Below are 26,231 nucleotides of genomic sequence, written 5' to 3'. Positions count from 1 at the left end.
AGCAGAGACAGAGGGAAATGTTTGCAGGCTGAAAGACTAACTACCTTAGGGAATGCTTAAGCAGGACTCCTTAGAAATATTGGTTAATCCACACCAATTGCACATTTCTGTCTTGAACTGCTTATTCAAGCAACCCCATACAACAACAGAATTCACATACAATTCCACGTAAAACCTGCTGCATCTGTTTCACACTTATTTAATTAGGAAATCTGAATTTCATTCTGATGGGAGCCATAATGGCACAATTACTGAATACTCCCACAAATGGCGGTTAATAAATTAATTTTAAAATCTTTTTATGGTCATGGCCATCTACTTACTGCAAAATGCATGGACAATATTGCTAAACCCTGACCTTCAGCCATTGCAATCTAAATCTTCATATAAAATTTTAAAAGCCTAACTATTCTATGAAGCTTACAGCTGCACTTTTATCTTAAACTTCTCCATGCAGCAGCGAGGCTCCTTTTGAAAAGTGCTTACTTGCAAATAAGGATATTTAGGACTACGGCTTTTAAATTTCTAAATTAAATTATTAATAGAAGCCATTAGTTTTCAGGAGCTTTGCAGTGTGTTAAGCCCATACCTATAGCACCTCTAACGTCTTGTTCAGTGTGAAAAAGAAAAGGTGACTTGGAATATGGTAGCTGATGTTTACCTTGAAACAGTACATTGTCAAATACCTGTGATATGTTCTTCTCTCTGAAATAAGGGCATGCAATAGATGGGGCTACTTCCACAACTGCGGGTAAGGGAATGCAGTTTTCCTAATCTCAGAAAGAGCCTTGCAATCTTGAATAGACCACTCGGATGAGCAGCTTGCTACAGAGGGGACTGCAGCAACATCTGCACTGACTCAGCCTGGAGCTCCTTAAGAGGAAAGGATGGCTCATTACTTGAGTTGCCAGCGAACCTCCTCTTGTTGCTCTGCATTAAGGTAGGAATCAATTTATTCAGAGGACACCAACTAGCTGCTTGGAAAGAACAATTTCCCTCTTCCATTTCCTAAGTACAATGCTGTATATAGAGGAGATTGCTCCAATATGCTGTAATTACCATGCTACCACACATCAAATGGCTTCACTGAACTACCCAAACTGACACGTTTCCTGTACGTTAACTTTTCTTCTGCCATGCTATGTTGCCTCATACATCTTAGAATGGATGCTAGTGGGGGTGGTTCTGTATTGCACTGCATTGCTGTACTTTCCAGCGCTGGTTTTTCTAAATCTTTTTTATTAATGGACCACTGCCACTAACACCAGCACCAGCATACCTGCAGATACATGGGTTGGCAAACATAGAGATATTTCCTTCAAGAAGTTCGCTATTATTGCTGGGTAGGGGACATAGGAAGCTACCTTATACTGAGCCAGACCATTGACCTGTCTAGCAGAGTAATGTGTCTTCACTGATTTGACAGTAGTTCTCAGGGTCTCTGATAGGGCACATTCCCAGCCCTTCCTGGAGATGCTGGGGACTGAATCAGGCCCCTTCAGGGTGCTCTACCACTGAGTAACGGCCCTGCCCCCCAAACAGCTGGTTGGTACTCATTGCTGTGTCTCCAGTCCCTCAAGGCACAACCAACTGTTTGCTGTTGGAATGAGTGGAACCGTAGATACACTTTCATACGTGATGGTTGGTTTGTTGACAATTGGCTCACCACACTGCGTAGGAGACTTCCCAAGTGGAAACAACTGATAGGGGTTCATTTGCATGATATCACTATACATGGGACAAGGTACCCTTCAGATGTAAATTTGTGAAGCTCTATAACCCTGAGGGTGGGACACGGGTGGTGCTGTGGTCTAAACCACAGAGCCTAGGACTTGCTGATCAGAAGGTCAGTGGTTCAAATCCCCGCAACGGGGTGAGCTCCTGTTGCTCGGTCCCTGTTCCTGCCAACCTAGCAGTTTGAAAGCACATCGAAGTGCAAGTAGATAAATAGGTACCGCTCCAGCGGGAAGGTAAAAGGCGTTTCCATGTGCTGCTCTGGTTTCTCCAGAAGCGGCTTAGTCATGCTGGCCACATGACCCAGAAGCTGTACGCCGGCTCCCTCGGCCAATAAAGCGAGATGAGCGCCGCAACCCCAGAGTCGGTCACGACTGGACCTAATGGTCAGGAATCCCTTTACCTTTAAAACCCTGAGGGGAGGCATCCTAAAATATTGTATTCAGGCTACTGATGGAACCACTCTCTGCCTCGATTTTATAAAATCTCAATTTCTTTGAACTAAACCCTTTGGCATTTGCTCCAAATTTTGCTTCAGCCCATTTTGCAGAAGACCTATAAGGTTAAATACAAAAAAGGGTATGTATCTGTACAAGATTGGCCACTGAAGGCTATCATGTTAAAAGTCGTTGGATATAGTCCTAAATTTCATAACTACTCAAACAAACCATACATACTTTCAAATGTCTAGTTTGTCCATACTACACAACTGTGATCCAGCTTGATTTATATTATATTCACTGCTACAGCCTCTGTCGTAGTAATGCAATAGTGAATATGATGCTTGTGCAAGGTGGATCTAGAAATAACAGACACTCCTATTCCGTCTGGACTGGAGTTTCAGATTTAAAATAGTACGGGTCTGAAATAATCTCCTATGTGAAGGCAAAAAGTTGATCCCTCCAGCTTGCTACCTCTTTTTCATTTGATTAACATGCATTCTCAACCACCCAAATTCTAATCGACAAAGTTATTGCTACTTATTTCTGGTAATCTTCCTTGCTACACTTATTTGCTCTGTTGGAATATCTGAAACTGCCTGAACAGGCTCTTCTCTCTTCATGCAGTTTTGCAGCTGTTATCCCAACTAGCCTAGAGCCTCTTGCTTAGGTACATATGTTTGCCTGATGGAAACAGGGAGGCAGAACCATTAATTCTCTCTCCACCTGGGTTCATATACCCGTAAACTAGATTGAGGCTGTGGCACCTGCTTTCCTATAAAATGTTCTTAAGAAGAGAAAAGATTGAAGCTATGCATGTGATCAGCATATATAGCTGTTGATATCTAACTGTTGGTCACTTATTGCAACATGGTACAACAGGTCCTGTTTTGAAAACAGCAGTACAGTGGTACCTTGGTTTAAGCACAGCTTAGTTTATGAACAACTTGGGTTAAGAACGCTGCAAACCCAAATGTAGGTGTTTTGGTTTGTGAACTTTGCCTTGGAATAAGAACATGTTTCGCTTCCTGTTGAGTGTGTTCCATTTGTAAATTGAGTCCTCCGCTGCAATGGGAAAGCATGCCTTGGTTTAAGAACACTTTGGTTTAAGAACGGACTTCCAGAATGGAAATTCGTAAACCAAGGTACCACTGTAGTACGGTAAGATGTAATCAAGGGACTTGAGGTGCAATGCATGTCTGTTATCAGGTCAATTTATGCTACACCTTCACAGAAATGATCCAATCTCCATTTTTCTTTTCTTACTTAACAGCAATAAGGCCACTTCCTGGAAGAAACAGCGCGTTTCTTCACTACAGTGTTACTCAAAGAAACATGAGGAAGTTCTTCTGATGGCGGCTCAGTATACAAGGCACCATACTATCAAGATGGGAATTCACCTGGGAACAATATGTAACCCGGGCATGATATGAGACCACCATCTTACTGAAGTTGGGAAGCACATGAATGCCACTTTGGGTTCCATGGCGGAAGAAAGGTGAAATATAAATATAAGAAAATTAATAAATAAATCCACTATGAGGTCTTTGGAAGAGGAGTGGGATACACGTGTGATAAACAGCAAGGGATTTTTAAAAATCTATCTTGTATCCCAAAGGATTTGAGCATCCTGCACAGATACTTAAAATGTCAAACACTAAACAATGGGGTATCTTCCCCATCCACAGATAGGGTGCTGCTGAACATGAGAATGCCAGAATTTCCATGCAGGATGTCACCATAAAAGTCTATTTAATCTAGCTTTACACAGAGGTGCAGGTTAGTTTAATCAGTCTTCCACACTGGCCAGTCAGGTGTCTCAAGAGAGTCCACAAGCAGATCAAGATAGATAAAGCCATCTCATTTATTCCCACCATCTTTTTTTATAGCAAATTTCCACCCTGCCTTTCCACACAAAAATGTCCAGTGTGTCTGAAATAAAATACACAGTATCAAAAACAATCAAATGCAGAGCAAATGACAAGAACAAAAACTAGGTGCAGACAGAAAAGGCATATAATGCAGACTAATTAAATAAAATTTGAAAACATCTGCCAGGACAGATGAGTTTTCAAAAGGTAGTGGACAATCATTAGCATATGACAGAGAGCTCTCTTGTGGAAGAGTTTCACAGCCTGGGAGCAAACAGAGAAGGCTATCTCCTGCACCTCATTACTAGAGATGCCTCAGAAACTGATGGGGTACACAAAAGAGCATCCTTAACAGAAGTGGGGGTTCCTATGGGAGGAGACAGCCCTTTAGGGATCCAAAACAATTTGCGCCTTTAAAAGTTAACAACCAGCACCTTGAGTTGAGTCTGGAAATGGAGTCACACCAGTTGCTACTGTAACAGTTACTGCAGAACTGCAGCAGCAGCAAGTTGAGCAAGGTAGCTTCCTAGCAGCAGCCCCATGTAGAGAGATCTTTATAGTAGTTGGAAGTGAAGGTAAACAACTACAACCACGTCATTCGACACCTTGATCAAACCTGTTTTGTCTAAAAGCAGGCACAGCCAGTATACCAATCTTGTGTTGGGCAAAGCCATTCCCTTACGCCAGGGGTCAGCAAGGTTTATCTTGCCTAGGCCGGATCACGTGTGTGCCTGAGTGTGCCCCTCCCAGTGTTTTTTGGCATCTGTGTGTGCGCAGACACAATTTCTGGTGCTGTGGAAGTGAGTCCCTGCACTGTGCTGTGCCAGTTTAGTGCAGTGCGCAAGTGGGTAACTGGGTTTGGGGGTGGAACATGGGCCGGTCAAACGACCTCCGCAGGCCGTTTCCAGCCCATGGGCCTTAGGTTGCTGACCCCTGCCTTATGCAGACAGAAGCATCTAGCAATCATGCTGCCACTTACAACAGAGGTTTCGCTCAGCTATCGTGAATGAACACTGAAGAAGCTCGATTGTGCCCCGAATGTTAAAGCAGCAAGGTTTCAAGCAATTTTATGCAAAGCAACAATGAAGTGGAAGGACTGGAACAGCAGCGTGGGTATAGCAGACTCCCCAAATCAATCCCTTGCCTTTGGCACATGAGAGGAACATGGGATTGGGGCTCTATGTGTGGCACACAGCAAGGAAAGTTTGACCAGGTTTTCTGATTTCTCTCCTCGGCTGTTTTATTTTAAAGACCAAGTGTAATGATAAAAAAAGTGTTGTACTAGGGGTTGTACTAGAAGACTTCCAGGTAAAGTTCCAGCCATGAAACATCTAGAATACGGGCTTAACAGACATCTATGCTGAATGAGAGAAAGCTTAGGACTCAAGCCTAGTAGCATATTTGTGAGCCACGGCTAATGCAAATTTGATTAAATAAGTTAATAGTGCAGCAACTATAAACACTGAGATGAATGAATCCATAACCCTTGAGTGCTGCTCCAGGTCTCCCCAGGCCACTATGCCATACAAAGCAGACTCCAATCTATAAAAGCATCAGTGCTCTCTCATCTAAAGAGTGCTGAACAAGTTTAGTTTCCGATCTTAAGGGTAACAGAACGTAACACCTGCTACCCAACAAGAATTCAGCAGAATAATGAAGCTTTGGACCAAATAAAACTCAGCGCACATTCCAGACTTCATTGATTATGTTTCACAACCATTCATTCGATGACATTTAGTTAATAGCCAGAATGTTCTGGCATCAGTTCAGGAAGCAATACTAAATAATTACACCCAGATTTCAATTGAAGGCATGTGTTTACCTTTAAGAGCATCTGGTAACAGATCCATAGGGATAAGGAGGGTTTCATCAGTTTGAGAACATGCACAAGCTGTAAGAGTTTGGAAGTTTTATTCCCTCACTATCTGATTATGGATACTTGGCAGATAAGGTTCATGCACAGAGGCCTATTAACAGCTCAGTGGTCCCACCTAGGGTCTCTGGGTTTCATCCTAATGGTAAAAACAGCTTATCTCCTGCCTCACCTCTCACTGTCACAGTGGTAATGCCAATAGGCATTTTCAAAGTCAGAGCACACAAGAAGCTTCCATAAATCAACCTCCACCCCATAGACTAGAGTAATGTTTGTAATCTAGATAGAATGTATCGGTCAGCATTTTAAACAGGATACCAACTACCAGTGTAGCTGGTATTGATTTAATTACCACAGTCTTTTCTTTTTTGATCAACGACTCCATTCTGACATAATGTTTTGTCCACTGCTTGTTCTCCCTTAACCATAGTGAAGTGTTAACATTTGAATAGCTGCTGCATAGTTAAGGATGGGGTGCAAATCTGGATATGAAACCTCTGTTTGGAATGGGTTTGCAACCCACTGTTTGCATTATTCGTAGCAAAATCTTGCTTCAATACAGAATGAACCATCATTTCCCTACCTTCCTAACCTCCCTGCTTGCATGATGAAAAGCAGTTTTCACGGGCATTTCCATAGTACACAGTCCCTTAGTAGGGTTTAACTCTTAGCTCAGCATATAGTTTCTCTGCACATTAAGGCTCTTAGTAAGGTCTTAGGCTACCAAACATGGCTACATATGATGTCTATACTGGTCCAATATATGCCGATTACATTCGCTTCTACCCAGTTTAGGTAGCCTACCTATTATTTACGTATTCTAGATAATAAGTTCTACCTTTCTAAGTTCAGTGATAATAAAGGGTAAAGGTAAAGGGACCCCTGACCATTAGGTCCAGTCATGACCGACTCTGGGGTTGCAGCACTCACCTCGCTTTATTGGCCGAGGGAGCTGGCGTACAGCTTCCAGGTCATGGGGCCAGCATGACTAAGGTGCTTCTGACGAACCTGAGCAGCGCACGGAAACGACGTTTACCTTCCCGCCAGAGCGGTACCTATTTATCTACTTGAACTTCATGCTTTTGAACTGCTAGGTTGGCAGGAGCAGGGATCGAAAAACGGGAGCTCACCCCGTCACAGAGATTTGAACAGCCGACCTTCTGATCGGCAAGTCCTAGGCTCTGTGGTTTAACCCACAGCACCACCCGCGTCCCTCAATGATAATAGATTCATGGAATTTCTCAGATGTGTTTGTGAACACATGTAGACACACACAGAACAGGAACAGCAATCATTCCCCCCACAGAAGTAAGAAATCCAAATAACAGATTAAATTTCTGCACTTCAAGCTAACAGAATTTTCCATACAGACACAACCTTACACACCTCTAATTTCCTGTCTTACGGTAAAGTCTAGCACTGGGACACTTAATTAACTGAATACTGAAGCTCTGGAGCTAGGTGTTCAGCTCCTATTTTCTGTGTGGGAAAATTAAAAGCTTTTTACATCATTATGCTGCAGGTCCCTCAAAAACGAATCCAGTCACGTCTGAACCAGAGTCAAGGCAATTAGCTGCCTATGGCTGAAAAGACAAATCTTGCTTCCAGCTCTGCACTGTGAAATAAAAATCCATTTTTGGCTCTGACATACAAGTACCTCCAAACCTGTTGGCCACAATCCCAGTAACATTACAGGAGTGCTGCAAGCTTTCCTGAAGCAATCGCAGTGCCTTTGGCTGTCAAATTAGTGATGGACTAAACCTGCATGTCATCTCAGCCTCTGCTTTCCTCCACCCGTGCTCCTTCCCACTCTTTAAGCAATCATATATTCTACAGCAAATCACAGAATTACAGAATAACCAAATTAGAAGGTTTACAGAAATGGGAAGATAACTACACATTTACTAGGAAACTATATTCGCTTGAATGGGAGCAAAGTCTGAAGACAAGGCAGCTACATCTTCTGTTTTGGTAGTTCTCATATACAGTATTGCGGGATATAAATAACCAGCGGGAGAGAATAAGCAGGTATCAGAAACTTAAGTAGTTCTTGCCCCCTTGAGCTCTGGTGAGGAAACAATGCATTTGCTCCAATGGCTGCAATAGCTTTTCTGAGAAAGCATGAATGCAGAAAGAGAAAAGAATGAAAATATATGCAAGCAAAGCCATTCTAAGCGAATGAGGGAGGTGTTCATAGTGAGTTCCGTCACCTCTTTTTCTAGAAAAATAACACTAGAAAAGAGATAGAGAGGTGCCAAACTGTGAGACCCAGCTGAAAAAAGTGCTTGCGCGCGCGCGCTCTCTCTCTCTCTCTCAATATTTTCAGAGAGAGAGATGCCAATATTGGGGCACACCAGTCTAAGACTGATTATGTAACAGGGCAGCAACATTGGCTGATTAGTCCCACTATAATCTTGAATATCAATTTTATTCCTGTATTAAAGAACATTAATTACAGTCCTTTTTAAAGATCAAGCTTTTTGTTGCAAAGAACTAATCAATATGCAGCTTGGAGGATGGCCCTTTTTGGCTTCCAGTCTCAGAAAAATATATTTAGAGTCTATTTCAATGATCTGCTGAGCAGATTCTACATTGCGAGGGCATAAACCTATTGAGGTGCTATTTATTCTCTTTATTTTAATTAAGGTAATTTATAATGCAAAACTTTCTGTAATATATACCATGCACATTTTTATGCTTTAAATTTAAATGAGTTTCAGGTATATTTTATTTTGTTGACCTTTGTCTTCCTATGGAAAATAGACGAATTCAATAAATTCCATTATATAGGTGTCTGGGTGTTGTGGCATGCGTATATATATGTACATGTACATATATTTTAAATGAGCATGGGCAACTTGTGGCCTTCAAGATGTTGCTGGACTCCCAGCCAATATGATGAGGGACAATTGGAACTGTCGCCCAGCAACATCTCAGGGCCACAGGTTTCCCCATCCCCATTAGTTTTCAAGTACTCTCTACAGAACAGCAGCAATAAGAATTTGGGTGACAACTTTTTCCCAAGCTTACCCAAGCTGTGCACTGGAGCCTAGCATCTTCCTTGTTTGCAATCTGTCTGAATAATGACTCTGCCTTGCGCCTTTTCCTGGCCATCATAACTCTGTCTACTGCAGCTAGGGCATATATATTTTAGATAGCAAAACATTCTTGACATACCAGTGTCTTTACAGTACAGCAAACAAACAAACCTTTTGGTTAAAGTTATAGGCATGGTTCACTACTTAGGTCGAGCTCATGGACTGGTGGGAGACCCAGAGGTCGGAAACTGTATCTGGGATTCCTTATCTATTTGTAATCCTTGGTTCATTCTGATTGGTTTGCAGGGCAGTTAGATGACATTGCATCAAAGCAAGAGTTATCATACACTTTCCGGTACATTTTCCTCATCTCAAAATGCTAGATCTTTGGGGGTTGTGGGGTTGTTGTACAAGACCAAAATATGGACAGTCTGGAAGTGCTCACAGATTAGTCTGCATGTAAAAGAATAGAAGGAAACAAGCCAGAGAATTTGGACTCAACCTCTCCTGATGTTCACTCTCGGGAGGCAGGCATTAAAGAGCTCTTTGCCTGCCTCACTCCCTCTGTCTCTCTCTCTCTCTCTCTCTCTCTCTCACACACACACACACACCCACACCCCCCCACACACACACCCCTCACTGTGGCAACATGATGCTTGTGGAAAACGAAAGCTCTCATATAGTCTGGTTTAACCATCATTCCTGTGATTATGTGGAACATGTTGCCATCTATCCTGGCACTGGTGAAACCCATCTCCAGAGTGGCCGGGGAAACCCAGCCAGATGGGTGGGGTAGAAATAATAAATTATTATATTATTATTATCCCCCAAAGCAAATCTAGTAACTGAGTTCAGCATTACAGTATAAAACACCAGAAAGGGCTAAAAGCCCTCTTGTTGTACCTCATTGTGAATCAAAGCAGCCGAGGTACATTAGGGAGGAGTAGAACTAAACTCTTAGAATCACAGGCTATGCTGATGACCAGAAAGGGTGCCTCTCCCAAAACTTAATTTACAACAGTGTGCTTCATACATAGGGGGCAATTTGAAGAATTTTGTAAGGGGAAGAACCATGAAAGTACAGCTCCAGCTCTTTGGTCTATCCCAAAGCTATCTGTTTTCAACAGCAAGGGGCTTGGTGTCACTTATTCCTTGACTCAAACCTGGAAGCTGTCACAAACATTTCCCTGCCTGTGCATTTGCCTTGCATTAGTAAAAGAAGTCAAAAATAGGTTAGAATAATCTACAGGAGAAGCAGGGAAGAGGCAGAGAATGTAATCTTCCAGAAAAGGGGAAGCCATTATTCTGTTATAGTTATGCTTATTATTCACACAGCCAGTTCTATTTTCCTAAATAACCATTTTTTTGTACTTGGTCTTGATACTGAGCCATGTAGTAGCCTAGCAATTGTTTCTGGGCTCTGCTTCTGTGGCCCTGGGACTCCAGCCACTTCTGTGTGCCCCTCCTGCTGCTGCTCAGAATAAACAAGGCACAGCATCCCTTCTGAGGCAGGGAGGGAGAATGGGGAATAACCTCCCCCTCCAAGGCAGTGGTAGAACAAATGTTCTGTGTGAAGAAGATGCTGGATTCATCTCCAGCTTAAAAATACCTCAGGTGCATGGCTTGCAAAGACTCGTAGGGCCTTGGAGCATCTCTGCCAATCAGGACAGACATACTGGGCAGTGTGACCAATAGTATTACTCTGAGTGGACGAGCAAAATGCTCTCATATACAGTGGTACCTCGGGTTAACAACTTAATTCGTTCTGGAGGTCCGTTCTTAACCTGAAACTGTTCTTAACCTGAGGTGCCACTTTAGCTAATGGGGCCTCCAGCTGCCACTGCACGATTTCTGTTCTCATCCTGAGGTAAAGTTCTTAAGCCGAGGTACTATTTCTGGGTTAGCGGAGTCTGAAGCAATGGCTGCCACGGGGAAAACTTTCTAATGGTAAGAGCTGTGCAACGGTGGGACATTGGAAAGTGGTGGGCTCTCCTTTGCAGCAACTGGGGCACCTGCCGGGGATATCGTCATTGCATCCTGTATTATAGGTTCTGTGTTGATATAGGAGGTTGAGCCAGATGACCTTGAAGATCACTTTCAGATCTAAAATGATGTGATTTGATATTCCCAGACATAATTTTCAGTGCTCCCTAGAGAGGTGCTTGATGGAGAGGCAACCATTTAAGGGGGTGAGCATTTTCACCTTCTACCCCATCACCTTGCAGCCTCAAAAAACCTGTTGCCTAGGAGACAGGGCTACATGAAGCATTTGGTGGCAACACTACCATCTGGGCACTGAGTGTATATAGGGAGCTAAAGTAACCATCTTTACTTCCCCAGATAAGTAATAGGTGAGACCCAGGATGAAAATTGTCTCAAGTGGATAGGTGTATCCTACAACCACTGTCTGCTTTGGGGTGCTGTTGTTTTTTAAAGTGAACAATACAAAAGTTAAATAAGATAATACTTGTGTGGCATAGTTTAACATCTAAGTAGGAACACAATCCTTCCTTAGATAGATAATGTAGCTTTCGGTTTTGCCGTGATAGAAAGCTGCTACTAGACTGGCCTGTGGAGAGATTGTAACTAATTAGAATGCCAAATTGATAGCTTTGAAAAACAAAATGCTGTTGTTACAAGATAGTCTGAGACAAAGTTGAAGCTATTAATCTTGATATGGGAGGGTGGAACTCACCCTCCCCAAAGTAATTGAATTTTTGTATTACAGTCTACAGAATTTAACAACAGCTTACAGAGCCTAACAGTCTGTTACCACAACATTTGCACAAGTCCACATACGGACCATTTCAGCACCCAGAATCTTCAGACAGACCCAATTCCTAGTTCACAGAGTAGAACTACTCAGATAAGACAGAATTTCTACCTTGAGTGACTTTTGTGCTCTTAAATCCCTGTGAAGCGTAACAGCAGTTCGATCTAGAGTGTATGGGGCACAGAAAAACAGGAGAATGTGACTGTTTTATTGCATCCCCAAACCTATCTGCTTGCAGGTGGTATTATTTACCTGCATTTCCATAACTGACCTATAACAGAGAGTCCTCTATAAGGCTCACAAAGCACCTAAACCTCTGCTAAACAGGAAGAACAAGAGTTCAGCTGAAACCCTATATCTGGACTTAATTCAAAACAAAACAAAAACATGCATAGACACACATTATCGGACAGCATTAAAGAGCCAGTGCAAAATTGAGCATCCCTGTCTCCAGTGATTACAGTGTTCTTCTTAATTCCGCACTTTGACATGAACTAGGGTAAGAAATAAGTCTGTTTTCTAGGGTGCCCTGTAAATGATTCACTAAGTTACTACACTTGATACAGACAAATAATTATAACAAATAATCATGTTTACCCAAACGTTTTAAACATCTTATTATTATTATTATTAACATCATTATCATTATTCTGTATACGAAAATGAACTAGTGCAGGGAAGCCATGAGTGAACTTGGAGCATTCCAGTTACTAACTGTAGTATGCTTAAAGAATGAGCATGGCCCTAGATATTTGCTTCAATATCCAGTGTATATTAAGTTGAAGGATTTATATTTGAAAATTCAGAACTATGTGACAGGTGCTCTGCTCTGTTCCCAGGCAATATGTACTCGATCCAATAAGGAGTAAAATATTCACATACCAATGAATATACTAGCTCCTGGAGAAACTGATGGGTTTAGACACAGCATGACCTTCACTTGTTTTAATTGCCAAATTACCAGCTTTAGGAAATCTTTTTGCCAAGCAATGACACATTGGGTGAAGGGCTACAAGACAACTATTTGCTTTAACATGATGGTTGCAATTCATTTTCTATTTCCTGGTGGGCCTGAAACAGTAGTCGTCACACTCCTAGAATTGCACGGGAGCAAGATTTATCAAGGAGACGTGGAATTTTCACAGTTGCACAGTCCCGCAACCATATACCCTTCTGTAGGTTTGATGCAGCATGCAGAAAAGCTTGGTGGAGGAGCCAAGTTTTGAACTGGTGAATTGGCCAAGTGGCACAAAGGGGATGGGGGCAAGGCCACACACAAAAACGTAGGAAGCAAGAGACTCTGATAGTGAAAGAGGAAGGGAAAAAGAACACCAAGAATATTGTGGGACCTGTGTTTCTTCCTTGCACAAATTCCAGCAGGAGGCAGACAGAGTTTTGTTTTTTGGTTTTTTGCCTCCCCTTATTTGCAGCTTTGCATAAGCCTTCAGAAATTATTTGGTCTGCAAACACAAGGGCTGGTGCAATTTCTTTGCTAATGCTGTTTGCTTTATTAAAATATGTTTGCTTTATTAAAATATGTTTGCTTTATTAAAAAAAACGTGCAGAATATTAATGTCAGACTCAGCAGAATAAATGTTCCAAAAAGACCATTAATTTGAGAAGAAAAGTAACAGCAGATGAAATATTCAAACTGTGCTAATATAAAGTAAGTAGCATAATTTCCAGTTATTGATGGCACAGCTTCTTGCAAAGTACTTTGGAGAGAGAACTATTCCTTGATATAAGATAGGTGTTTGGTAAGTGGTAATTTTCATCAGTAAAGGCTGCAAATTATATATTGAACTCCAAGTGTAATAATTTGATCAAAATATTCAACAACTATGGGGACAAAATAATAGGGAGCGCTTTCTACCCTAACTGCTATTACTCACTAAATACCTCTTAGCCTTTTAAAATAAGGTTTATGCCTCTTTGGAGCACGCTGTTACTCAAGAGCAACAATTTACACAACCTCCCCTCCTCATTTAATGGCTCACCCAAAGGCCAAACTACATGTGACCTTAACTGTATAGTTCTACCCTTGGGTTTTCCCACCACAACATGCAGGGAATCATTCCTGATCAGGTCCTCTGTGTGTGTGTGTGTGTGTGTGTGTGTGTGTGTGTGTGTGTGTGTGTGTAGCCAGCACACACCTGTGGTCTCAATATGAATCCAGCTCTCTCTCACACCTGCATTTTGCACTGAAACAAAGATCTCCTTAATTTCAGCAGGACCTTCTTCAAGGAAATTGCACACACGGGGATTTCAATCTGAATCAGGAGAGCAGAGGGAGAAAAGTACTTAAAGAACCCTGTTAGAATCCAAATCCGGAACAAGCTTCCCAGAGTCTAACAATTTGTGGAGAAACCCATGCATGACATTGTTCAGGTTGTGTGCAGTTTGGCCCTGAGTCACTATGCTTTCTTTAACTCGGGCAAGACTTTAAAAGAGTCTCAATACCAGGGGACTTTATTGATGTGGCATGGTGACACATCAATGCAAAACAAACAAACAAACAATTTCAGCAATCTCGTATTTTCAGTACACTGCGTATTATATATTTTATTATGCTAGACTTTCAACAGGCTGCCACAGAGCTGAAGCTATTTCAATGTGTGCAAGGAACACACCTCAAGTTGAAGTCACTATTAGGGACATCAGATAATTCTGATAAAAAACAGCAACAGGAGAATAAACTGCCAGTGTTTGCTTAATTGCCTCATGTCTTTAACATAAATTGTTCCAGCAAATACAACTGGTATTCACTGTTGTTGTTTGGTCCACAAACTATATTTAATTGATTACATCCCCACCATTTGCATTGCATAGAAATGAATTGGGTGGAATAATCTAATGACAATGTACCGGTAATTGTGTGATTTAGCCGCAGCAAGCAGGGAGACAAATAATGTAGTATTTGACAGAAGATGCAGGGGAACAGAAGCAGTGCTGCATGTGACAAATACAGGATGGAACAGAAAATTATGCCTTCTTACACTACACATACCAACGTGAAGTCATTTATTCATCATTTGACAGATGTGATAACTGGTTATGTTTATCCTAGAAACCAAGCCTTGGCTTTGGGTTTTGTTTTTTTAAAAAAAAACAACAACAGCTTGTGGTGTTATTGTGAGCAGCTTTTCATTGGCTCTGCACTTATGAAAAGATGACAGCTTTTTCAAGCTTGATTAGGGTTTATTCTGCCCTGCACAACACTATAATTTAGAACTTAGTACCATGAAATCTAAAACAAATTGAGGATCTGGTGTGGCTTCTCTTCAAAACAATCTAACATTCTGCTAACATCAAACCAGAACTACATACTTAGCTAAATTGCTGCATAGATGTAGCTGAGAGTAGCAGAGACAAGCTAGTTCATAAAGCCTGTAGGCAGGGCTTGTTTTATTTATTTTTGTACAGCACCTAGGAATTTTAAGCACTGTACAAAGTTAAAAACACACCCTACCTGCTACTTCTTTGCTTAAAATTCTGTCCACTGCTGTTCTGAAAAAATACCAACTCCATGTGCATTACTTAGTAATGTGAAAACTGACAAAAAAAAGCCATCTGTGAAAAGTAGCAAATGTGACACAGGAGTTTAGTCTGTAAGGTATCATAGAAATTATTATTGATACAGAGGCATACTCTGATATATACTTCTTTATGTTATAATTTAGTTACAATAATAACAGGGAGAGTGATTTGTTGGTCCCATGGCCAATATACAAAAGACCTTTACCAATCTGATTTTAGTTCTCTTGCCAGCAGTGGAATTCAGAAGCTAAAAAGGCTAATGCAATTCTAGGCTTCATGAACAGAAGAATTCAAATATCAGGCAGTAACGGTACTACTTTATTCTCTTTGGTCAGACCTCATCGGCAGTAACTTCTCCCATTCTGGGTACTGCAGTTTAAGGAATGTGCCCATGGGAGAGTGAGAAAGACCAAGTCCTATGAGGAAAGGTTGAAGGAATTAGGTAAGACAATTAAGAGGCAGTTTGATACCCCTATTCAAATAAGAGGTGACACATAGATGATGGAGATGGAGCAAATTTATTTTCTTTTTCTCCAGAGGGAGAGGGTGGGATCAAAATCAATGGTTTCAAATGACAAGAAAAGGAATTTCAAATAGGGACTTCCTGATGACACAAGATGTTCAGACTGCCTCAAAAGGTGGACTCTCCTTTGTTTTTAAGTTTTTTTTAAACAGAGGCTGGATAGTTACCCACCAGGAATTCTTTAGCAGCAGGTTTCTTGCATCAGTCAGAAGATGACTTTTGAAGTAAAGTCCCTTTCAGCTCTATGATTCTGTTTTCACATCCTTTTCTTGAGCTAAAAAATGGCCTTATGCAGATAAGGAGGATCATGAGATAAAACATTTCAACACATGAGTACAGAGAAAGGGGGACTGAGAGGCTAAGGTGACTCAAAAGAGATACAGTGGTACCTTGGGATGCGAACAGGATCCGTTCCGGAGCCCCGGTCACATCCCGAATGGAACATGCGGGTCACGTTTCGCCGCTTCCTCACATGCGTGTGACGTCATTTTTAGCGTCTGCGCATGTGCGAGCGGCGAAACCCGGAAGTAACACGCTCTGTTACTTCCGGGTTGCCGCGGAGCACAACTCGAACACACTCAACCCGAAGCGCATTCAACTCGAGGTATGACTGTACTAGAAGATTGGGTTGATGTTTTTATTTCGATTATATATTTTGTGGTTTTATATTTTGATTTTATTCTGTGAACTGCCCTGAGACCTGTGGGCACAGGGCGGGTGTGTGTGTGTGTGTGTGTGTGTGTGTGTGTGTACACAGCAAGTCAACAAAATATAGTCTTCCATGATTTTAATGGGAAATCATCTCCTTGGGGGGGAAATAAGTTACAGGAGAGGTGTAAAGTTCTATGCTTCTATGACATCTTCCTTTTAGCCATTCGTTTAACATCAGCCTTAACTTACCCAACCATGCACATGCTGAAATATACATTCATATATTTTTCTCCATATCCACTTTCAATCGATACATGATCTGTTTGTTCATTCACCTTTTTGCTGCCCCACCACACACAAGCTATCTTCATTCTTAACCACAACAGCAAATATCCTTTCCAGTTCTGTAGCTCTTTAGGCACCATTTTATTTAAAAACAAACAAACAAACATCATGGTATATACAGTGATATAAGGCGGGTCATTCAATCTTTCCAAAGTGAAACACATTTATTTTAAATCATAATTAATCACAAACCTATTTCATGCCTCATTGACTCATGCTTATATGACTTTAGATTGTGGAATTGTGCACTGTTCATTCATTAAACAAGGGTGGTGAATCTGTGGCCCTCCAGAAGTCAGTGGACTACAACTTCCATAAGCTACTGACCATGTCAGCTGGGCCAGGCGAGAGTTGTAGTCCAACAACGTTCCCCACCCCCATCCCTTCATTAAACCCTTTAAGCACACTTCATATTCCCAATCAAGGTAATAAACGGGTTTTTAAAAGCAAGGTTGACAAGGAAAGACTTGAAAGCCAGCACATTCATTCATTTGTTTGTTCATATTTCTTACAACTATATACCACTTTTATCCACCAAGGGTCTCAAAGTGGTATACATGGTTCTCCTCTTCCCCATTTCACCCTCACCACAACCCTGTGAGGTAGGTTAGGCTAAGAGATGACGACTGGCCCAAGGTCACCCACTATGCTTCATGGCTGAGTGGGGATTCGAATCCTGCTCTCCCCAGATTAGGACCAACCATTATGCCAAACAATTTTTTTCCATATTGTGTAGAATACACCAAATAGATACAAAATAAAGCACTTTTTTGAAGTAAAATATGCCAGCTGTACTAACACATGTACAGTGGTACCTCGGGTTAAGTACTTAATTCATTCCGGAGGTCTGTTCTTAACCTGAAACTGTTCTTAACCTGAAGCACCAGTTTAGCTAATGGGGCCTGCTGCCGTGCTGCCGGAGCACAATTTCTGTTCTCATCCTGAAGCAAAGTTCTTAACCCGAGGTATTATTTCTGGGTTAGCGGAGTCTGTAACCTGAAGCGTATGTAACCCGAGGTACCGCTATACATGCTTATTCAGAAATCAGCCCCAGTGGTACTTACTTTCTGGTATAGGTATGGGACTTCAACCCTAAAGCTGTGTTAAAACTACATGCAATACTTTTAGGCTTAATGTTTGTTTCTTGAGCAATGCAAAAGCTCACCGATAAAAAATATTTCGACAAAAGCCTAAACAAAATTTTACTCACTTACACAAGTTTTAGATGTGCTATATAATGAACACAAAGGGGAGCAGGTGGCGCTGTGGTCTAAACCAGTGTTTCCCAACCACTGTTCCGCGGCACACTAGTGTGCCGCGAGATGTTGCCTGGTGTGCCGTGGGAAAAATTAAAAAGTTTTTTTTTTTAAAAAAAAAAAGTCAAATTAGGTCCTAATCTATCCCTCGAGCGTCCCTTGTCCGTTATTGTGACGCATGAAGCGTGTTCCCGCCCACTCCCCGCCCTCCCTTGCTTCTCTCTCTCTCTCTGTGGCGCTCTCCGCCGCTTCCTGCTGGGCATGCGCAGCTCGCCTCGCGCTTCCGTTCCGGCCCCTCCTTCCCCCGACTACCCCACCGCTCCGTTCCTTTCTCTTTCTCGCGTGTCAGAGAGCAGCGGCGCGAGCGCGGCGGTTCCCTCAGGGCTGACGGAGGGCTCGAGGAGGAGGAGGCAGGACGTGGAGGCGGAGAAAGCGGCGGCGGCCACCCCCCACCTCCGGCTCCAGGCCCGTGTAGAAAGCTGAGGGGGAGAGATAGAGGTGGGCGGCGGCGGCGGCGACCACGACCAACCGCCACAGTAGTTGTAGCGGCGGCGGCGAGCAGGGACTCCCGCTCTCTCTCCGTCGTGTCTCTCTCTCTCTCTCCCGGGCCCATCCGTTGAGTCTCCCGCGCGCCTTGGCTACAAGATTAGCATCGAGATCCCACCGGGTCTGACTGAGCTGCTGCAGGGCTACACGGTGGAGGTGCTGCGGCACCGGCCGCCGGACCTGCTGGCCTTCGCCGCCGAGTAGTTCGCCAAGCCGCGCTCTCCTTCCTGCCTCGCTTTGCTGCCTCCTCCCCCCCACCCCCAAAGCTTGGAGGTTCCCCGGCGCCGACCCGCAGGTTTGACCCCCTTCTCACACCTGTTCGCGCTCCTTGCACGGAATGGGGCGGATGGGGAGGAACGGGGCTCGCCGCTGCCTCCGCTTGCCCTCCCCCCCTCCGCCGGCGGTCCCGCGATTCTTGGCTTTTTGGCGGTTGGCACAGAAGGAAGGTAAGGGGGAGGGGGAAAATTGAAACTTACACTTTCGTGCGTCCCTCCCGGCGTGACGCTGCGCGCTGACGTCACGGGGCTGTAATGGTGGTGTGCCTCGAGATTTTTTTCATGAAACAAGTGTGCCTTTGCCCAAAAAAGGTTGGGAAACACTGGTCTAAACCACTGAGCCTCTTGGGCTTGCCAATCGGAAGGCTGGCAATTCAGACGCCCAAGACAGGGTGAGCTCCCATTGCTCTGTCCCAGCTCCCACCAACCTAGAAGTTTGAAAGCACACCAGTGCAAGTAGATAAATAGGTATTGCTGTGGTGGGAAGTTAAACAGTGTTTCTGTACACTCTGGTTTCTGTCACGGTGTTCCATTGCACCAGAAGCAGTTTAGTCATGCTCAGCCTGAAGCGAGATGAGCACTGCAACCTCATAGTCGCCTTTGATTGGACTTAACCATCCAGGGGTCCTTTACCTTTACCTTTTTAGTGAACGCATGTGTGAGGATATCAAGATATACTCTTTTGTCAATGGAGAAACAAGCTTTTATCTTTGATTGAAGGCACTAGAATTTTATTGAACTATTTGACCAAACTCAGTTATTCTTGAACTACAGCCCAGAATACCTGGTGAGTCATGGAAATAATTTTAGTAACTATAGAAGGCATGATAAAAGCATTACTACAACAGTTTAATAGAACGCAGCATCCTTTTATACTCATGCCTTTAACAGCATTTTTATATTTGGCAATGTTTTAATGCCAAAGAGCAAACTCAAGGAAATGTAGAATAAAAACACCTATAAGCCATGACCTTAAAATAATTTTTGTACTTGAAAATCTTCTGCCCAATTAAACACAATCCTAATTCACAGAATTCTTGCTTGCAAAAATCATTTTGCATGATTTTACCAAGCATGTTCATGTGCGTCCATCTTTGCCACTAAGAAACAAGCTAAACACTTGCCTACTGTAAATATTTAAGTAGCTGCACACAAGCAGAGGTTGGAAAAAGAGAATCAAAGTTTTCATTTAATGAAAGATCTGTTTTCAGTAGGTATTTGGGTGTGTTGTGACTTTGGTAAGTCACAACCCACACTAGTGCTGACAGAGAGCAGGAGGAGGAGTAACGGGTGTGCATATTTGCAGGGTGTGCTGTTTGGTTTTGGGAGCATACTTCTTGCCAGTTTAGAATTGGCCAGCTTATTTCTGGCTGAAAAAATATGTCCTACCTGATATAATCAAAGGACCAATATATAAACCAAGGACCAATTCATTTTTATGTCAGACAGGAAAGCCTTTGTACAACTGGGATGTCCATGCGCATAGTTATAGGCACTGTCAATCACTTTCATAGTTTGTCATAGAAGTGGAATTTAACTTAAAAAAAAACCAAAATGAAACTTCCCCCAAATGAGGGAATTGGTAAAAAGGAAGTTGAAATGGAAAAGTCAAGAGGGTCAAATCTCTCCAGAATGCTTGAGGGTTGTTCAAAATCAAAATAACAGAAACTGAGCTGAAATTTATGCCACATGTGAGGTGAGAAGACTGTTTTATAGAATCATAGAATTGTAGAGCTGGAAGGGTCATCTAGTCCAACCCCCTGCAATGCAGGGATCTCAACTCTGCTTAAAAACCTCCTGAGGAAGACTGTTCCACTGTAGCTGGTTGACTGACTGAACCCAAAGAGTGCTCATTAATGATTCCTCAACATTCTGGGGGAAAGTGACAAGTGGGGTGCCACAGGGTTCTGTCCTGGGCCCGTTGTTGTTCAAGTCGTTTACAAAATTGTTAAAGGAATTGGGAGGATGCTCATCAAATTTGCAGATGGCACCAAACTCAGAGGGATAGTTAATGCAGCAGAAGACGGAATCTGGATTCAGGATGACCTTAACAGATTGGAGAACTAAGCCCAAACTAACAAAATTTAATTTCAACAGGGACAAATGTAAGGTTCTGCACTTAGGCAGGAAAAACCCACCTCTGGCACATGGCTCCAGAAAGGTTGGTGAGAAGGGAATGAGAGAAGGGAATGTTGGAAAAGGTTCCGCAGCCTGCTTCTGAAAGCTTGTATTTTGTTTCACTCAGTTTCCCACTGGACAAACAATCTCTTAACTCCAAGAGCATGTGCATGCCTTCTTATGTGATGCACAGACATATATAAGCTCTCTCTGGATAACATTTGAGTTCACCGCAGACAAATGTTTGCACGTTCCAACGTGTGATCTTTGTCCTAAAGGGCAATGGAAAGCATTCAGTTTGCCAAACTGGTACTATCTCTCATGACATCATGAATGTGGGGAGAATTAACTCGGTCCTTTGTCTTGGAGCACGAAACAACGGTATAACCACTACCTGCCGCTGAACTGAAACCAAAAAGTGTTATATTGGAAGCAATCTTCTTCATTATGTTTCCAGGCGTAAAGGAAAAGAAAGAAGCCCCTGGGATCTTCTCAAAGCCTTGACCTCTGTGAGAAGCAGAAGAGCAGCCGACTCTGTCAGGAATACAATCCTTTCTACTCAAGCAGCACTGCAGATTGTTAGAATTTTAATGTGCCCACATTAAATGATGGCTCCCGGCCAGCTGGTAATCGTGTGTACTAACTTTCCAAAAAGGCAGGGTAGTTTGTCTCCCTTTGCTAAATCACTCAAAAACTAGAATGGGCAGATTGGAATTTTATAACAAAAAAACCCTGAACAATAGGACATTTTAGAAATATGCATATCCCCTGACAAACTCATCAGGATAAACCAAGTCGTAAAATATTGAAGTGAGACATTGCTGGGCTTGCAGCTGTTTGGTCAGGTGTTGTTAATGAGGGACGAACATCTTTCATGCATGGAAGGAGAAGACGTCCTTGCTATATTTGCTACGGTCCCCTACAGAAATCCTCTAACATGTTAACATCTGAGCAGTATTGCTATCCCTTCCCTGAATTATAAGAGTCGGGTGCATTCTTCTAGTATTTCCTCCGTATAATAAATATACAAGAAGCTAAGAAAAGAGATAAGCCTGTACAATAAGGCTGCTCTTATTAAAAAAATCAACTGAAGAAAATGCGGAAGAATGTGTTATTAAAAATAAATAAAAATGAACTATTTCCCATAAAAGGCAACAACAACAAAAAGACATCTGAGAAAAACTGAGGAGGGGTGGGGAAAAGAGGTAAGGAGGAAAAAGATTTCCCTGGGCCAGCAAATTTGCTTACATATCAAGGCTAGATACAGAGGAAGAATTTACAAGTGACTATGGAGCAGAACAAATATGTATCTTATTTGAAACTATAACTTTGTTATAGTTCTCATTCCTAACTGGGTGGAATTCATGACCAATAGGAAAATTCATAAAGCCCTATTAAATTTCCATACACTAACAATTAGCCAACACATTCTCTCGTTACTCCATGTCATTAGAAACTCTGACCTCTAAAAGTCTTTTGGATTTGGTACCCTTCTCACAGTCCGTATCTCTAAATAACTGACCTTTCCATATTCCCCACCTCTTAGCACATGACAATCGAAACAAAGACAACTTGTTGCTATCAAGATTTCCATTCCATCTAATAAAAATAAAGGTGCATGGCAGGTCAGATATCAACCACAAAACAAAAAAATCTAGCTTTGTTAGAGATGCTAGCATAGTATTTTAGTGACCCATCCCAATCTTAGGAACCTCCATATCCCAAAAAGGAATTTAAAGAGCCTGAAACTTTCTATTTTAAGCTTGTATTTCCACAGAGGATTAATATAATTAGATTCTAGGAGAAATTGGTACATCGTGATTCTCATAAGATAGGCTCCTCAGTGCAGGAAGGTTTCTGTGAATGCACTTCACTGTAAAAAAACTGTCTCACTCCTCAATCCTCATATAACCTGAAGGCTTTTAAAGGTTTCATAACAGAAAGCTGTGTAACAGCCTATGGCTAAACAATAAAACTGACCGATTAATAACAAAGCTGCAGAAATAGGCCAAACAGGATGCTTTGGGGGCATATATAAAAACAGAGATCACTATTATCCTAGACTGTAACATAGCTACAGTTTCTCCTCATCTCCTTTCAGTTTATCCTTTTGACAAATGCTTACAAAGTTACCATGTTTAAGGGGAAAGAATAATCCTTAAATTACAACCGAAAACTAGCTTTGCTGCTTCAGCTATCGCTTTCAGTCACAGCCTCTTCCTCATTCTTCTACTGTGGAAGCAAGATGCTGCAAGCAAGCAAGAGAAACACAGTCCCAAATTATACCCCCCAAACCTGAATATTAATTTCATTTACCGTATTTTTCACTCTATAAGACGCACCAGACCACAAGACGCACCAAGCTTTTGGAGGAAAAAATCAAGAAAAAATATATTCTGAATCTCAGAAGCCAGAACAGCAAGAGGGATTGCTGCGCAGTGAAAGCAGCAATCCCTCTTGCTGTTCTGGCTTCTGGGATAGCTGCGCAGCCTGCATTCACTCCATAAGACGCACACACATTTCCCCTTACTTTTTAGGAGGGGAAAAGTGAGTCTTATAGAGCAAAAAATATGGTATTTATTTGTTTTAGGGGGGAAAATATACTCCACTGAAATGTGCCCTTGCCATCTGTAAATCAAATCCATAGAATATTGAGCACAGCTCTGTCTTGAAGTGTCACTGGAAATTTGATGTGCACTTTTTAGGATTTATGATAGACTCTTTCCAACCACAAGTTTCAAAAGTAACTCCTGTCCAACTTCTATCTGAGGGACATTGGCAGACTAATAGTTGGCAATACATTTCTTTATATCTATCTATCTATCATCTATCTATCTATCTATCTATCTATCTATCTATCTATCTATCATCTATCTATCTATCATCTATCTATTTTTGAAAAGCACTGCAATTAACTATATTTATTGTTAACTTTTAAAAATATTAATCTAACAGTGGCTTCTTGGCTCAGCCAGCAGGATTTTGCTCCTCTTTGATCCTTCTGTGATGTGCCACATTTAGCACCATGAGCAGCCACAGAAAAACAAATTATTAAACTGCCAAACCAGAAATAGAAATATGACAACTGACTGTAAGTCAGTACATTCAACCTGGACCACTGCCAAAACTATTGTGCTTCACTGAATAATTTGTCCCCCCAGTGGTAAAAAGTATATCTAGTCACAGGAGGTTGTGCCCTTATAGGCCATCTATTACTCTGACAAAACACAACACGTAACACAACTGTTGAATAAACACAGTGGTCAGTAAATTGAACTTCTTAAATTGGGTACTTCTGGTTTGTCATGTCAGTGTTTGTATTCCCAGTTCTAAATGCATAAAGTTTTATGCATAAATAAATAATAATGTTTTGCTCAAGAGAGGCTGTGGAGAAAGTATAAACGTTTAAATTAAAATAATTAATGGCTTAAACACATTTGGAAATGTTACACATTAGCTAGAATCAGTAAAAATAAGATTATAAAAACAAACATAAACCCTATGATTCTTTAAATTATCACATAAACCAACAGCGAGCATTAAATAGTTTACATTCTGACAGTTCCCTTTTCAAATGAGAGACAGACAGATCATTTCACCTTCCAAAGCTCCCACAACATAATTTTTGCAAGAAATTCACTGCACAGCTGAGTGTCAACTAGTGTGGAAATCTGACCATTTCACATGTGCACATGGCATAATTAAAATAAGCCCACTATATGAACTGGATATACACAAAATGCTGTTGATACATGCAGTTTTTCCATCCCTTTTGGGAGGATGAGGGTGCAGGAGGATTCAAAGCTTTGGAAATGTCATATACATATGTGCTGTTCAGGAGTTAAGAGAGGACTTTTATCTTAAATTTACACCCATCTTTCTGCCATCATGGAACCAGAGGTGGTACCTATCTGGTTCCAGGCTGGTGTCCCTGATCAAACCTAGACTCACTTCGCTTCAAGAAGATGATTGCCTTCAGATCTCACCTTGGGCAGGTGTGAGATTGCACCCTGTATGCACAGTATTCTGAGATTATAAATGTGCAGGAAAAGGAATTCTCAACCCTTCAATGCACCATTATAGAAACTAGGAAAAGGTTTATCAACCAGTGTTAAGAAATAAATAGTTACAGAACTCTTTAGGTTTCTAAACCAAGCTATGGAGTTGAAATTCAACTTACTTTAACATATTTCTTGCTCGCCCTTCATCATAAACAATACTAAGGTGGGAACAATAAATTCATAATAGGACCAATCAGATCAATACCACCACGAAACAAGAGCAGTTATAGTGACACCATCAGTAGACACAGGAAAAACATCCTGCAAACTATTGAGCAGACATCTTTGACTTCAGCTAACAAGAAAACACAAGAAGGGATGGCACAAGCCGTATCTTGAGAAGAAGGAAATTCCAAACAGGGCAGCACTGCAAAGAAAGCCTCCTCCAAGTCACGACATAGTTAGGGTTGGCAAATCTCTGGAATTTCCTGATCATAGCCAGGATTCAGTTTTTGGAAATAGCATCTGGGCAAAAATCGCTAAAATGTCCGGGAAAATCCTGACGCATGGCAAGCCATGGTCAGAAGTGTAGATTTTGGCAGATTCCATTAAACTTATATTATTTTTTGAGATTCTACAAAAAGAGCTCAACAACTTTCTGCAAAACTGGAAAAAACTCAACAAATTCATGGGGGAAAAGCTCAAGAACTTCTGAAATATGACAACTCTACGCATAATGCATCTCACAATAATGGTGGGGAACCAAGAAAGGCCTCTGCTGTGGTTCTTAGCAATACAGGCAGGCTGATAAAGGGGGATATATTGGTAGTCAATGCTGAGCAACTTTAGCTACAGCATTCTGCACTAACAAAAGCTTCCATACCACCTTCAGAGGCAGCTCCACACTGCACACAATACAGTTAGCCAAGTTGGCTTAGCCAACTGAGAGGTTATCAGTGCATGGATCACTGGAGCCAGGCTCTCTCTGTCCAGGAATATACTACTGCTGGCAAACCAATGGGTGCAAACCCTTCTAACAGCTGGTTCTTCTAGACTTCAATCACACTTGTTAAAAGTAATGATTTCCAACCATTGCTTTCTACAGGCAGCGTAGGTGACACAACAACTAAACAACAAAGATCTGGGTAATGGCTGCCAATGTAAGAACTCCTTTCATTAAAAGTTAACTCCCCACTCTACAACACTAGGAATATTTGTGCCAGCTCCTTAATACCCTACACTTCTTATCT

At 41.9% G+C, this 26,231-nt stretch overlaps 1 protein-coding gene across 2 annotated transcripts in view; it reads right to left on the bottom strand.

Moving 5' to 3' along the window:
* MCU (mitochondrial calcium uniporter) overlaps nt 1–26,231 on the bottom strand; it is an 86,627-nt gene that overhangs the window by 21,827 nt on the left and 38,569 nt on the right. The window lies entirely within an intron of this gene.

This window comes from Podarcis liolepis (assembly GCF_965112155.1).
Source record: "Podarcis liolepis genome assembly, chromosome: 5".
Lineage (NCBI taxonomy): Eukaryota > Metazoa > Chordata > Lepidosauria > Squamata > Lacertidae > Podarcis > Podarcis liolepis.
This window is presented reverse-complemented; position numbering and strand designations above follow the sequence as displayed.